Source organism: Choloepus didactylus, chromosome 4 (genome assembly GCF_015220235.1).
Source record: "Choloepus didactylus isolate mChoDid1 chromosome 4, mChoDid1.pri, whole genome shotgun sequence".
Taxonomy (NCBI): Eukaryota; Metazoa; Chordata; class Mammalia; order Pilosa; family Megalonychidae; genus Choloepus; species Choloepus didactylus.
Genome location: NC_051310.1, coordinates 119,850,328 through 119,863,580, shown reverse-complemented (window position 1 = coordinate 119,863,580; position 13,253 = coordinate 119,850,328). Strand labels below are relative to the sequence as shown.

At 36.0% G+C, this 13,253-nt stretch overlaps 1 pseudogene; it reads right to left on the bottom strand.

Moving 5' to 3' along the window:
• Nucleotides 1-10,419: 10,419 nt before the first annotated feature.
• LOC119533356 lies at nt 10,420-12,409 on the bottom strand (annotated as a pseudogene).
• Between the last annotated feature and the right edge of the window lie 844 nt (nt 12,410-13,253).

The window sequence follows — 13,253 nt, the reverse complement described above, 5'->3', positions numbered from 1 at the left end:
CGTCGGGTACAACGGAAGTGACAACACCCGGACATTCTCCTGGCACCACAGCCCTCGGAGGAAGAGGCGGAGGCGTGGCGGGCTTCTTGAATTCCCCAGGGTCACCTCAAACCCAACCCAACCCAAGCAACCCACGCCAACCCGGAGCCTTCCGGGCTGAATCCGGGCATGCGCCACCGGCCGCCCAGAGTTTCCCCTGGGCGGATCATAGAGTTGAAAGCTCATTAGTTGTGCCTTTAGGGCCAGGGGCACTTCCCGACCAATTTGTTTTTGCTGGCAGGCGTCCCTTAAGTCCCAAGGAGCCTTTTTTACTTTCCTTTGTTTTATCTTTACTGGTAATTTAAAAAACTATGTACAGGTATACCTCCTTTTATTGCACTTTACAGATATTGCTTTTATTTTGTTTCGTTTTTACAAGTTGAAGGTTTGTGGGAACTCTGCCTCCAGCAATTCCCATTTGCATCATTTTTCCAACAGCTTGTGCTCATTTCCTGTGTCTGTGTCACATTTTAATTAAGGTATGTACATTGTTTTTAGACATAATGCTATTGCATTCTTAATAGACTATAATATAATGTAAAAATAACTTTTATATGCATTGGGAAACCAAAAAATTCATGTGATTCACTTTATTGCGGATATTCCCTGGCCTGGAACCCAACCCACAAGAGCTCCAAGGTATGCCTGTGTTTTAAAATGAATAAAATGAGGGGAAGAAAAAAATCTGAGACCCTATTTTGGGGATCCAGATCTGACAAGAATCCTTGAGAGTTTGGTAAAATTCATGAGCGTGGACAGCTTTACTCTAATGCAGTGCTTCTCAAGCTATCTATGGGGAGCAATCACTTTTTTTTTTTTTAATTTCCAATTCATGTGGACCATAGTTTTATAAAATAAAATATATATATATTATAAAAATGAGATGAAAAAAGATATACAAAGTACAGGTCAACAGCAACAAGAGTACTCTTTAAAATTGCCATAAAATTTCTAAATGCTTTCCCTTGACTTCTGCACTTGTCTTGCTGTGGACCAGTAACAAAAGTTTTCTAAACGGCACAGATCCCTGGATCATTCTTTTAGTAGCAAAGCTGCTCTACAACTCCAAAGAAATAAGATTAGTTATTAGTTTGGAGAAAGCCAGCAGCATAATAATCCCTCTGAGAGTCTCATCTGCATAACCCCCTTCAAGGGCCCAGCAGGCAACCTGATGCATTTGTGTAACGCACATGAAAAGAACTGAAAAGTTCAAAAAATCGAAATCATTGGCCAAAGTCTGCGTGATCTTGGCAAGTGGTTAAATGCTCTGAGCCTCATCTATAAAATATAATAATAATATCTACTTTATAGGGTTTTGTGAGAATGAAGTTTATGGTATATATTTTGTATATATATTAAAGAGTGCTTGATATATTGTAATCCATATAAATGTTAGATATTATTTTCCTCCTCTTCTGGGAATTTTGTTAAATAGCTTACAGAGAAAATAAGCAAAGCTGATCAGTGAAGCTGTAGCTAAACAAATCGGGCCATAATTCTTGTAGCAATTTCAGGATTAGTTGCAAATTTTTCATAGTTGCAAATTTTGCCTTTTTTTTTCAGTCCTGTAATGAGTAGTATTCTCCACAGGGGGACAGAAAATCATTTATAATTATATGTGATTTTGCAATCTTTATTCTCTTCTTCATTTTAGTAACTATTTTTTAAATAAGCTTGATCAGTGTTTGCTTTGATTTGGGTAAGCATTTCTACTATGTGTCTTTTTATCTCCATCACAAATCCCCTACACTTGTTGAATCATTGGTAACTACAGAGAAGCTAAAAAAGATAATCAGTGTTATGTATATCCTTTCAGATTTTCTAATGCCTATAACTGTATAAATTATTTGTGTATATACTTTTTATAAAAAATGAGCTCATGTACCTAATGGTTTCATTAAAAATGTATAATGAACTCCTTTTCAGATTACTAAACACATTTCAACACCATTTTTATTATGGGTAATTTATTTATTAACAATCCTTATTGAACATTTAGTTTGCTTCATTTTTTAATAGTTTAAAACAACACTTCAAAGGTGTACAAAAAGTCAGAAGTAGTACAAAATTATTTCTAAACAATATACTTGTCACATTTTCAAAAAATATGCTCAATACATTTTCCTTCAACTTCCAGACACCTTCTCAAGTGAGGTATCTCTCAAGCAGTGCGTCCAATTGTTAATCTGGAAAAAGTATAAAAAATACACTATTTTCCCCATGTTTCAAGACATTTTGAACAGTCTTTAGTGTATTTTTACAATCACTTGCTGTTTTTATAGGCTTTGAATACAGATATTTGGACCCTTAAATATTGGAAAAAAGTTTCAGAGAAAAAAAGTGTGTGCCTTCCAGACCCTAATGGAAAGTATTATTTGGAAAATGATACACTCGTTTAGAGCTACCATCAACTTTTTCCTTTTTGGTTTCTGGCTTTTTTGTTACATTTAAATAGGCCCTCCTAATCCTAAAATTATACAGTCACTGTTTTCTTCTGGTGGCTTTATAGGTTCATTGTTTTTACATATGAATGTTAAATCGATTGGATTTTTGTGTATGTACTTATGATATGAGGTAGGGATCTGCCTATTAAACTGACTAAATAGTTTGCCTAACATCATTTGGTGAATAATCCAGTAATTCTTGAACTTGCCTAGGGTTCAGTCAAATGAATGTTTACCTTCACAGATGTCATCTTAAGTTACCCTCTTATTCTCCACTTGCAGCAGATTGAGAAAAAACATGTTCTTAATCCATTCCTGTGAGTGTGAACCCATTGTAAATAGCACCTTTTAAAGATGTTATTTTAAGTCATGGTGTAGCCAACTGACTCAGTATGGGTCATAATTCTGTTACAGGAGGCTTTGTAGTCAAGGCTATAGAGAGAAAGCCACAGAAAGAAAGCAGAAGTCCATTGGACTTGGAGGAAAAAGGAAAAGTCATCGCCATGTGAGAGAAAAGCCAAGGACCAAGGATCACCAGCAGCCAGTCCCAGAATGCCACAGTCTTCAGGGAGAAAGCTGATGCCTGAAGTTTGGACTTTTCCTAGCTGCAAACCCATGAGCCAATAAATTCCCATTGTTAAGCCAACCTATTGTATGATTTTTATTCTAGCAGCTAGAAAACTAAGACACCACTCATTTGACAAACCTTTATAGAACAGTATTGTGTGTCAATACTTTTGGGCCCTGAGGATACAAATAAAAGAGAGAGTGTCTGTCTTCAAGGAGCTTATAAATTAGAAAGGGGGAAAGGTAAATCAAGACAATAAACAATTTGGGGGATTGAAGTGACTTTGGTATTTCCAAACAGAAGGGAGCTAAACAGATTGAGGGGTGAGAGAGGGGCAGTAAAGGAAGGACTTGTGAAGGAGGTGATCATGAGCTTAGTAATAAGAGAAGGATCTTCCAAGTAGAGGGAATAGCAAATGCATAGAGGCTTCTAGGAACTGAGCAGTGTTCAGTATAACTGGAGCACAAATAGTAGGTGGGAGGGTGGGTAGTATGAATGACCAGTAAGAATAAGACCAGATTAAAAAGGGATTTTTATTGTGCTAAGGACTTACTTGCCTTCAGAACAATTCGGGGATAAAAATCAGTCCTTTCTTAGTAATTGCACTCCAGAAAAGGAGATTGAAACATTTCCTGCACAGTGACAACATCATTAGGATAAGTCTTCGTGAAAGAACCACTTTGAAGGGGACAACTCATCTGAATACATGCTTTCATATGTGTGTTAAAATCATTTATGTTACTTTCTCATAATTAATATATCAGAATAAAAGCACCCAGGCAATATAAACTTGAAGAGGTGTTGAGTGTCTGTGCCAAGGAATGGTAAAAGTGAAGACAGGCTGCAGGCATGGCTATGTGAGCCAGAGGCTAAGGGATAGGAGCCACCATCTGCCCTGTGCTACCAGAGAGTGATGTCAGACTACAGTGAGGACAGACCTCTGCTACTTTCTCAGCTGTCAGAATGACAGTGTCTCAGGGTGAGTGGTGGAGTGGCTTTCTCTGGGAATCTCTGTTCTTAGGCACATGGTTTCCAGAAGGAAGAGTATCATTTGTATCCTGGGAATTACTCCTACTGCCCTTCCTCAAAGAATCCCTGCCCACCCCACCCCACCCCACCCTTTTTTCTTTTCTTTTGCAATGGCAGCTTTTCCACATGGGAGAGCTATGGTCTTCAAATCAGGCACATATTTTGTGTTCCATTTCCCTTCTCCACCTGTCTCATTCCTGCCTTGAGTGTACGAGTCTTGTGCAAACTCCTCTTCGGTACACAGCTTCTCCTATAGCTCTTTTCTGCCTCTGTACTTTTGCTACTCCCATTGTTAGTCCTTACTCCTCTCATCAAACTAGTCCCATAGCATTTTGCAACAGGTGGAGAAACTTGGGTGTGCCATTACACTGCACTAACAGGGCATGTTGTACTCCTTCAATTTTTTTTTCTTTTTTTTTTACTTCAGTGTTTTTCTAGCTCTTACTTTACAAATGGCAAAATCAAATTATTCATTAGGGTGAGAAAGTTTCTCATAGAGCTGCCCGTGTGACACCTTTTTACAAACTAGCCAAGATCATCTCTGGCTGAATGAAGCACCTTGGGGCAGTGCTTGGCTAGCCTTTTGTAATAGGTACCTTTGTGCAAACTTGTAAAAGATACCCTTCCCTCCTGGGTAGATCTAGCCTTACTCCAGGGCATGTGACTTCATGACTTTGTGTGCAGAACACCATACTCAACTGTACAGGGTGGCCCTAGTTTTCCACCAAGATCTTGGAATTGAATGTAATTCTTTTATTTGAAATAGGAAGACTAGACTCCCCACCCTCACCCCCACCCACCCAGCTTGGACCAGAGGTAAGATGAGAGATGGTGAAGAATAAGACATTTGAGATAACAATAAGAAAACACTTCTGTAAATTCAAATTTGAGAAGCCATAAGGTATATTAAACAAAACTTCTGCCTGCTGCTTTACTCTTTACTGTATAATTTTATCAACAGATTGCTATTCTGCTTACAAGCATATAAATTCAGTGATGTTTGGCAGCTTGCTCATAATTTTAAAAAAACATGAAATATTATTTGTACATGGACTGAAGATGTCTTTGCTGGCTGAGCTTGAGGGTAAAACTGAATACATTTATATATTCATTTAATTATTCATAACTTGAGTCAAGTAAAAGTGTATATATTTTTTACTTACTTTATAAAATTCAAAACTAAACCCAGCAGCAGTTTTGTCTTTGGCATGGCGACAAGCTTTTTTCCTACAATGAACCAGTCAAAGAAATTGTTCCAGAGAGAATTTGTACTTCCCTATTTTAAAAAATCAAATTGGACTGCACATGTATATTCCACATCACCCTTGTGTGATGTTTCCATATATCCCATAGAATACATAGAAGGAAGCAGAAACATGTCTCTAAGAAAAATTTCCATATACAGAGGTATATTATGGCCTTCAGGAAAAACTAGGTCCATTTGCCAGAGAATTTTAGTCCATAGGACTTGAAGGTTTGAAGTCAGATGAGAGCAAGAGTTCAGGTCTAACCATAGTTGTGTTTGCTGAGGACAAGAGAAGATGTACATTTCATCCAACAGAAGTTAGGAAAGATTAGTAGTAGTAGATTACTCAACAAAATCGGTAGTGTGAACAAATATTACATCTGCAACATAAGAGCAAATGAAAAATATAAACTATGGATATAATTTTTATAAAATGAACACATACAATTTGGTAAAATCAGGCAACATTTAGATCGGAAATCATGGTTATATTCAGAAAGAATGTGATGGAAGAGATAAAGATCCTCTATACTGAATAAAGATCATTTCAAAATAATCACTCCACTTAATACTTTTGCAAAAGTACCAAGACATAGTGTATCATCATACTTGGTTGTGATTAAAGATTAATTTTGAAGACAGAAGTAAATTTCACTCTTCTTTCCTTTAAGATATAACTCATTAGGAGCACTATGACCATCTATATTTAGAAAAATGCTAATAAGTAACAACCTCCAATTTAAATAAAGCAGAGTTTGATCAATGATGATGATGATGATGAGGATATTACTGGAATTTTTTTTAATTCTTTCTGGATTGGTAAATAAAAAGGAGAACTGGTCAACTAAAGTGAACTGCTGTGTAGTCAATTATAGCCTTCTTATCTGGATCAATGCAAAGTTATTTGTAACATTTACCAATGTTCACTAAGTGTTAACCAACATTTGCCAAAGCATCTGTCATCTATTCTGCATCTTTAGAGTCAAAGCAGAATCTTACTTTTGAAAAATCAAGTGCATTTCAAAATACACAAACAATAGTTCGGCCAACTGGGAATGTTATTATATTTAGCAAAACACTAACATGGCTATATGTGGGGCAGATACATTTTAATTTAATACAAATATAAAAATTAAAAGGTGACATCATTTAATTCACTGTTGCAACATGCTAAATGTCTTACAAATGTATTTCTAAAAGTATTTTACTTCTTTTTTTGTTTTAAATTGTTTATTTTTCTAAGTCTGTCTTCAAAGTACAACCAATGTGATTAATTGTGCATTTAACAAAGTCATTCAATATAAATAAATTCAATATCTAAACACATTTTCATCAACTAAATTAGGAAAAGGGAAAGAATTTCAAAGCACAGACCAGGAAACAGTCACAAAATATAGATATAATTACTACTTTTAAACTTTAAAAAGAAAAACTACCAAGAAAATAAACACAAGTACTCCAGCAAGTCTTCGCTTTTCTGAATTAATGTAACATCATTTCTAAGTAGAAGTTTAAAAACACCTACAGACACTTAGGAAAAGAAAGGCTAGTTCCTTGGAAATGTTGATCCAGTTTGTCAGTCTCTTAGGATGATATGAAAACTGAATCTTTCTTACAATTAGATTTTAGCAAATAACTTCGTCATTATATACAAATGGGTGATATGTGAATGAAAAGTTTTGAATGGTAAAAAAAAATTGATTGCAAGTAAGTTGGCTACTACAGAACTGAGGTTTGCCTATTTTTTAGAACCAAAAATAAACAAATTACTGTCTTGTAAAGGACAAAGAGCACTTAAAATTAAGTGTGCCAACATAACCATATCATTTGTAACTAATTGCACCCATGAAAGACTGGATCACGCTTTAAACACCATACTGCTGCTAGTGGACACATAAGGCAGAGATTTATTTCTAAAATACCGTTATATAGATGAGTAATGTTAATATAAATTCTTTATTTACAACAAGATCTGTTTCAGTTTGCTAGTGTGACTAATCGTTAGAATGGTAATCCAAAGAGTAAAGAATGTAAAAAGAGCAGATAATTAGATATTAGGTAACGGTTCAATTCAATGCAATCATAAACCTTCATAGATATTTTTGTAAAGTCGCCAAAGCCATTTAAGGTAGTGTTCTGGTAGTCCACTAAAAGTGAACCATAGACCATTATTAATTGTTATTTTTACCAAAGTAATTCTCTACATTGAATGGAAATACCATTAATATAGACACATTTTAAGTAGAAGAATGGCATTCTAAATCATGCTCTTTGATCTTATAAAAAATCATATAGACCCTCTCACCTTTAAAAGTTGTAGAGGGGGAGTATAATAAATTCTTAAATATATTAATTTCTGTGATGTCTAGCATTTGAATTATTTAAAACTGGAAACTAGAACTTAAATTTTGCTAATAACTATTCTGTTTTATATTACACAAGGAAATATATATGTATATTCACAAACTAAAGTGAACTCCCTTCTCCACAAACAAGACTTCTGAACAAAAAAAGCAGTTCACAATGGACCATGTAGAACGTGACTGGAAGTTCAGCAACTAGTAGGTTGAAATCAGATTTCAGTCCTCTAATTCTGAAAGGTTTTCTAATGCCTTGCAAAAACTACAGGTATCTGATTAAGTTCAGATTCCTTACTGAGGATCAGTTTTGTTATAAATTCTGTTCTCATTTAAGTTATAGAACATGAAAGCTAAGTATTTCAATGTGACCTAATTTTTCTCTACCATCTATAAACCCTATAATATTTTCTGTCAGATAAGATATAACAAACTTTTTATGTGTCTTTAACAAAAAGTTTTGAAATAACTTAAAATTCACTTACTGTTTAAGAATAAACAAACTATGAACAAGGTTATACTTTCAGTCTTCAGTGGTAATATATCAATAGCTGCACATTTCTTTTTTATAAACTCAGCAACCATATTCATGCCACATCAAGTTGTCAGTAATCTTGTATCTTTTAAATAAAATACTTTAAAGAGAATAATGAGCAATCCCAGCAAAAAAGTAAACTATTTAAATGTTAGAGCAGGTTTTTAAATGAAAAGTGGAAAGGTTAGGAATTTACCAAACATTAGCAGAATCTTTAGTTATTTCATTAATTATAATAACCAACATATCTCATGAAGTGAGTAAAACAGCATGAGCATTTGATAGTCTTACTTATTCTTAACTTCCGCTTAATTAGCATTTGTTGAGAAAACAAATGTTCAAAGCTCTTTAATTTTCATTTAGAGTAAAATAATCTGGCTCTATACAAGTGTGAGCCCCTTCCTAGGGCTTCTCTTCAATCCTGCCACTGCCTGAATTCTTTTGAAGAACAAAGAAAACAGGTAATACAAGTGTTCAAAATCTTAGGCAGATAGGAGAATTTGCCTGTCTTAACAATTTTTAACTCAACTAATTAGATCTAAGTATATAAATATCCAAAAATAAAATTTAATAAAATGACATCACCTGACTGTAGACTGAATAAATCTTCAACATTAATCATTAGCACCTCAAATAATGACACAAAATGATAACATTTTTCACACAGGGATTGAGCTATTTTAAAAAATCTAAATGGGCTCAAAGCATTCTCCAATTTAAGTGGAGACTGAAATACACTAGATACTTCCAAAGAGTGGGATTGTTTGGAAATTCAGTTTGAATTCTAGGAATAATCATTGTGTTCATTTTAAAATAAAAAAATTACTATATAAAATTTGAAAGTTGAGGGATTTTGTTTTAAATTAAATATTCCTAGGCAAAGACCTTTGCTATGGCAGCACAATGTACACATACAGGCTAGCATACAACCTGTTCTCACAAAACAAATCATGAATAAGCAGACCAAAAAAGACCAACAATAGCCTCCACCATGACTTAAACTTTTCTAACAACAGCTCCTGGGGTAGCTTTACTCCTGCCATCTAGGCCTAAGACTATGGGACAGTTCAAACCTACCTCGAAGTGGATGCCAATGGCATAACTTGGCATGTAGAAAGATCTTTTGACTGGAGAATCACTACATGAATTAGGGAGGTGGGCAAAAGCTGAAGGGAATATAGATATGATTCTAGAATTCAGGCAGGATCAAAGAGAAACCTCAGGATGGGGCCTCACACCTGTGAGATGTTAATTGGGTGGGGACAAAATAGATCCCCCAGCTCTATCTATCCTTATGATCAGGACTAGATAGTCCAAGTTATAACAGAGTGTATCCTGAAATTATATTAGTTGGAAGTTTACCTAATTAAAGTGAAAGCATACTCTAAGCTTGTAAGCATCTGTGAATATGCAGAAACTAAAATTTAAATTGATAGCAAACTAATACTTAAAATGAAATTTTAGATAAGTTTATTATATTAATACCTACATGCCAGAGTTAAGTCCCTAACAGTAATGCTAATATCAGATGATATAGTGAGCTGGAAACAGATTTTGTTTGTATTTTCCACAGGCATTGAGGTTGAAGGAAGAAACTGCATCTATAGGTAGAAGGATTAGAGGCCAAAATATCCCCTTCATAAACCTTTGACCGTAAATTCTATATTTGTGCTCTCAGTCACTTGAAGTTGAATTTATTCTAATTTGTAGACACTTATTTTTGTTTAGGCATGACTGCATTTTTAAAAATGGTCATTAGCTTTGATAAATTTTAAGATAAAACTTCTAGAACCCTCACTAGGTTTACTATTAAAACCTTTAGGATAAAAGATTTCTTTGATCTTTACAAGTAATGGAGTGCCTACTGCTTTGGCAGGAGTTTTTAATTTATATTTTTTTAAACATGTATGGTCAGATGTCCCCCCTGCTAAAGATGAAATATAGTATGATCTGGTTTCCCCAAACTGAAACATGGATAGTAAAAATAAAAAACTGTATTTACATAAAATAGCCTGAAAAATTAAAAAGAATGGTGAATCTTAGGTCCTAAGAGGGGAGAAAAAAAATTGCTCATTAAATAAGGTCAAATTGAAAATTTCAGAAATTTTGTCCTGTGCCCATGCTATTTATTAATCATCACCTTTCAAAGACAATAATTATGTTACAAAGAAGAGGATTTATCACCCGAATTTCTTCTTCATTCAGGTTAGCTTGGCTTTCTTCTTAGCAGGTCCTTTATGTCCTCTGGACTTTCTTCTTAAATTCCGCCTGTCTACAACAGGCACTTCCACTTCCATTTCTTCTGAACAGCTATCTACACCTTTTTCTGCTGATGGTGTAAATTGGTCCAGTTGCTCAGAAGATGCTTCAGACTGCTCTTCTGACTGGTTCTTCTGTACTGCATTCTGTGAAAATGGCACATCTTCAAGTTCAACCTCTATCAAAGAACTCTGAAGGAGAGCAGCAGACATTTCCTGGGGCTCAGGAACCCTCTCCCCACCCTGATCTTCCAATGAGGAAGTAGTGTTGGTTGATAAATTTTCATAGATCAATTCTTCAGAAAATTCAGTTATTACAGAATTTGGAAAACCACTGTCAGATCTTTCCTCATTTGAGATGGTAGCAACATTGACTGAACCCCCAAAATGTGCTTTCTTTCTTGAAACTAGTGGTAGTTTCTCTTCAGTGTGTCCCTTTTCATCAGATGGGCTTTCTTCTGTCAGTGCTTCCTGTATCAATTGTATGTGTGGTCTTATCTTGTGCAATAACCTCAGGTGTCTTTGAAGAGTCTACCACCAGTGGAACAAGATTAGTAGAATCTTCACTGGAATTAAAAGACTGCAATTTTAATTCTCCATCTAAAACATCACTAGTGGAGTCCTCTTCACGTATAAGTGAGGGCTTAGGAGTATCATCCATTATCTCACTGTTCATAGGCTCTAATGCAAATTCCTTTTCACTGTCTCATTTCTCCAGGCGTGGCTGGGTTTCTGGTGCTAGCCGTGCATCTTTATCACTGTCTTCATCTTCAAATTCAATCACATTCTCTTCAGGTTCTTCCAGGAATTCTTTTGAGCTGTCCAATGTGCATGCAGTAGACTCCAGTTTGTTCATTGAACCTCTAGGTGAAGTCTGGGGAGTCTTTTCATCTTCACCTTGAGAACTACTGAATTCAGAATTTTGAAACCTCTTTCCAATTTTTGTACAGTAGATGACTATTTCGAGAACGAGTAGAAATAGGTGTTTTATCATGACCTTCAGAGGTGCTTGCAAAGGTATCTTTTAGAGAATCAATAGTTAGCTGCACCTCATTAGATTGATTGTCTCCAGTTCCTCCTTCATATTCTGGAACAGATGGAAGACCATATTCTCCAGACATAGGTCTTGCAGCCTCGTTTTGAGAAACTGCTGTAATTTTCAGTGCCTCTCTTTGAAATGCTCTGGTGACTGGTATTCTCTGGTACCAGTGTCCAACACCTTCAACTTCCCAAAGGAGTTCATAATCTCCTGGATACTTTTCAAAGTATTGCTTGCAAGCTGTGTACATGAGAAAGGCAGTGGGAACCAAAAGCCAAGTGCATCTTCCGTAAAGCAACCAACAAAGTCCTCCAGCATATGAAGCCCAAAATCTTTGCCTCTATATTTCTTTCTTACAAACATTATATCAGGAACTGGCAGTTGGTAGCTTTGGGTAAGAAATGAAGCACATATATTTCCTGTAGGCTTAATGAATAAAACCCAATGGCCTCTCCTTTCGTCCACAAAATCTTAGCATAATCAGTACTACTGTGACACAGGAATAGGATGTCATTTCTCTCCATTTCCTATTTTCTATAAATAATTCAGAACATACGGAACCACTCTCTCCTCAAGAGTGTTCACCTGCTTAAACCTCCTCTAGAAGGGACAGATGTTTTCACAATATCATCAGCAGCCCACCATTGGTCAGCCAGGTAAAATGCCACAGTTGTGAGCGAGTCCCCGGGTGCAAAAAGAGCAAGAATTTTCTAGGTCTGGTCACCACCGTAAAGTGGTACAAAGCCTGCTTTTGACAGGCTAATAGGAATCGTAATAATGAAAAAAGAAAAGCACTCTGGATTTTTCAGGGTCCCCACACCTTACAACTGACATGTAATGTTCAGCAGAATTTTCCAATTCTTCATGACTGCAATTATCCAGCCTATCCACAGGGAATGCCGTCCTGTCGGACGCAACCCCAGTCCCAGCCCGAGGCGCCCCCACCCCGAGCCGCGGGAGCCAGAGAAAGGAGGCGGAGCGGCGGGAACGAATGGAGCCCGCGGGGGCTCGCTGGCGACCCCAGGCAGATCCCGGGCCGCGACGTTCTCGGCTGTCGAGGCTGATGCGGCTGCTCTCGTTCGCCCAGGACGCTGGGCTCCACGTCGGCGGCTCGGCCGCCACTTTACTTCTTAAAAGTAACCTACTGAAGTGGGAAAATCTGAGTGATTACTTATGTTTTGAAGCATGGGAACTCTGTAAATAGGTAAAATGTATTAACTCATTTCTTTTTAATGAATTTCGGTACAACTGAGGGAAAATATTAAAATCATAAGATTATTTTTCATTTACGTGGTTCTCTTAATGATACTCAAAGAAAAAACACTTTCTTCTGATACGATTGTTACAGCTACAGATGATGATACTAAGAAAAAGACTGCTTTCCAGTTACATATATATATATGTAATAGGAAGATGCTTTAACAGAAGGTTAGTGTGATTTCTAATTTTCAAAAGATCCCTAATCTCTAAGATTTTAGATTTTTAATCAAACACTAACTCTTCATCAGGCCATGTATCAATATGACAGATTATATATATAATAATATATATTTATACATACACACACACATATATATAAAGCTATTGCATATGAACAATGACCTTACCCAGGCAGTATTTACAGCAAAAAATTTATCTAATATGTCTTGCATGTGGTTTGAGGTATGAGAGAATGGGGTGAATTTGAATCAATAAGAAAACTGATGCCTGAAATTACATTGTTAATGCTTCCTGAATT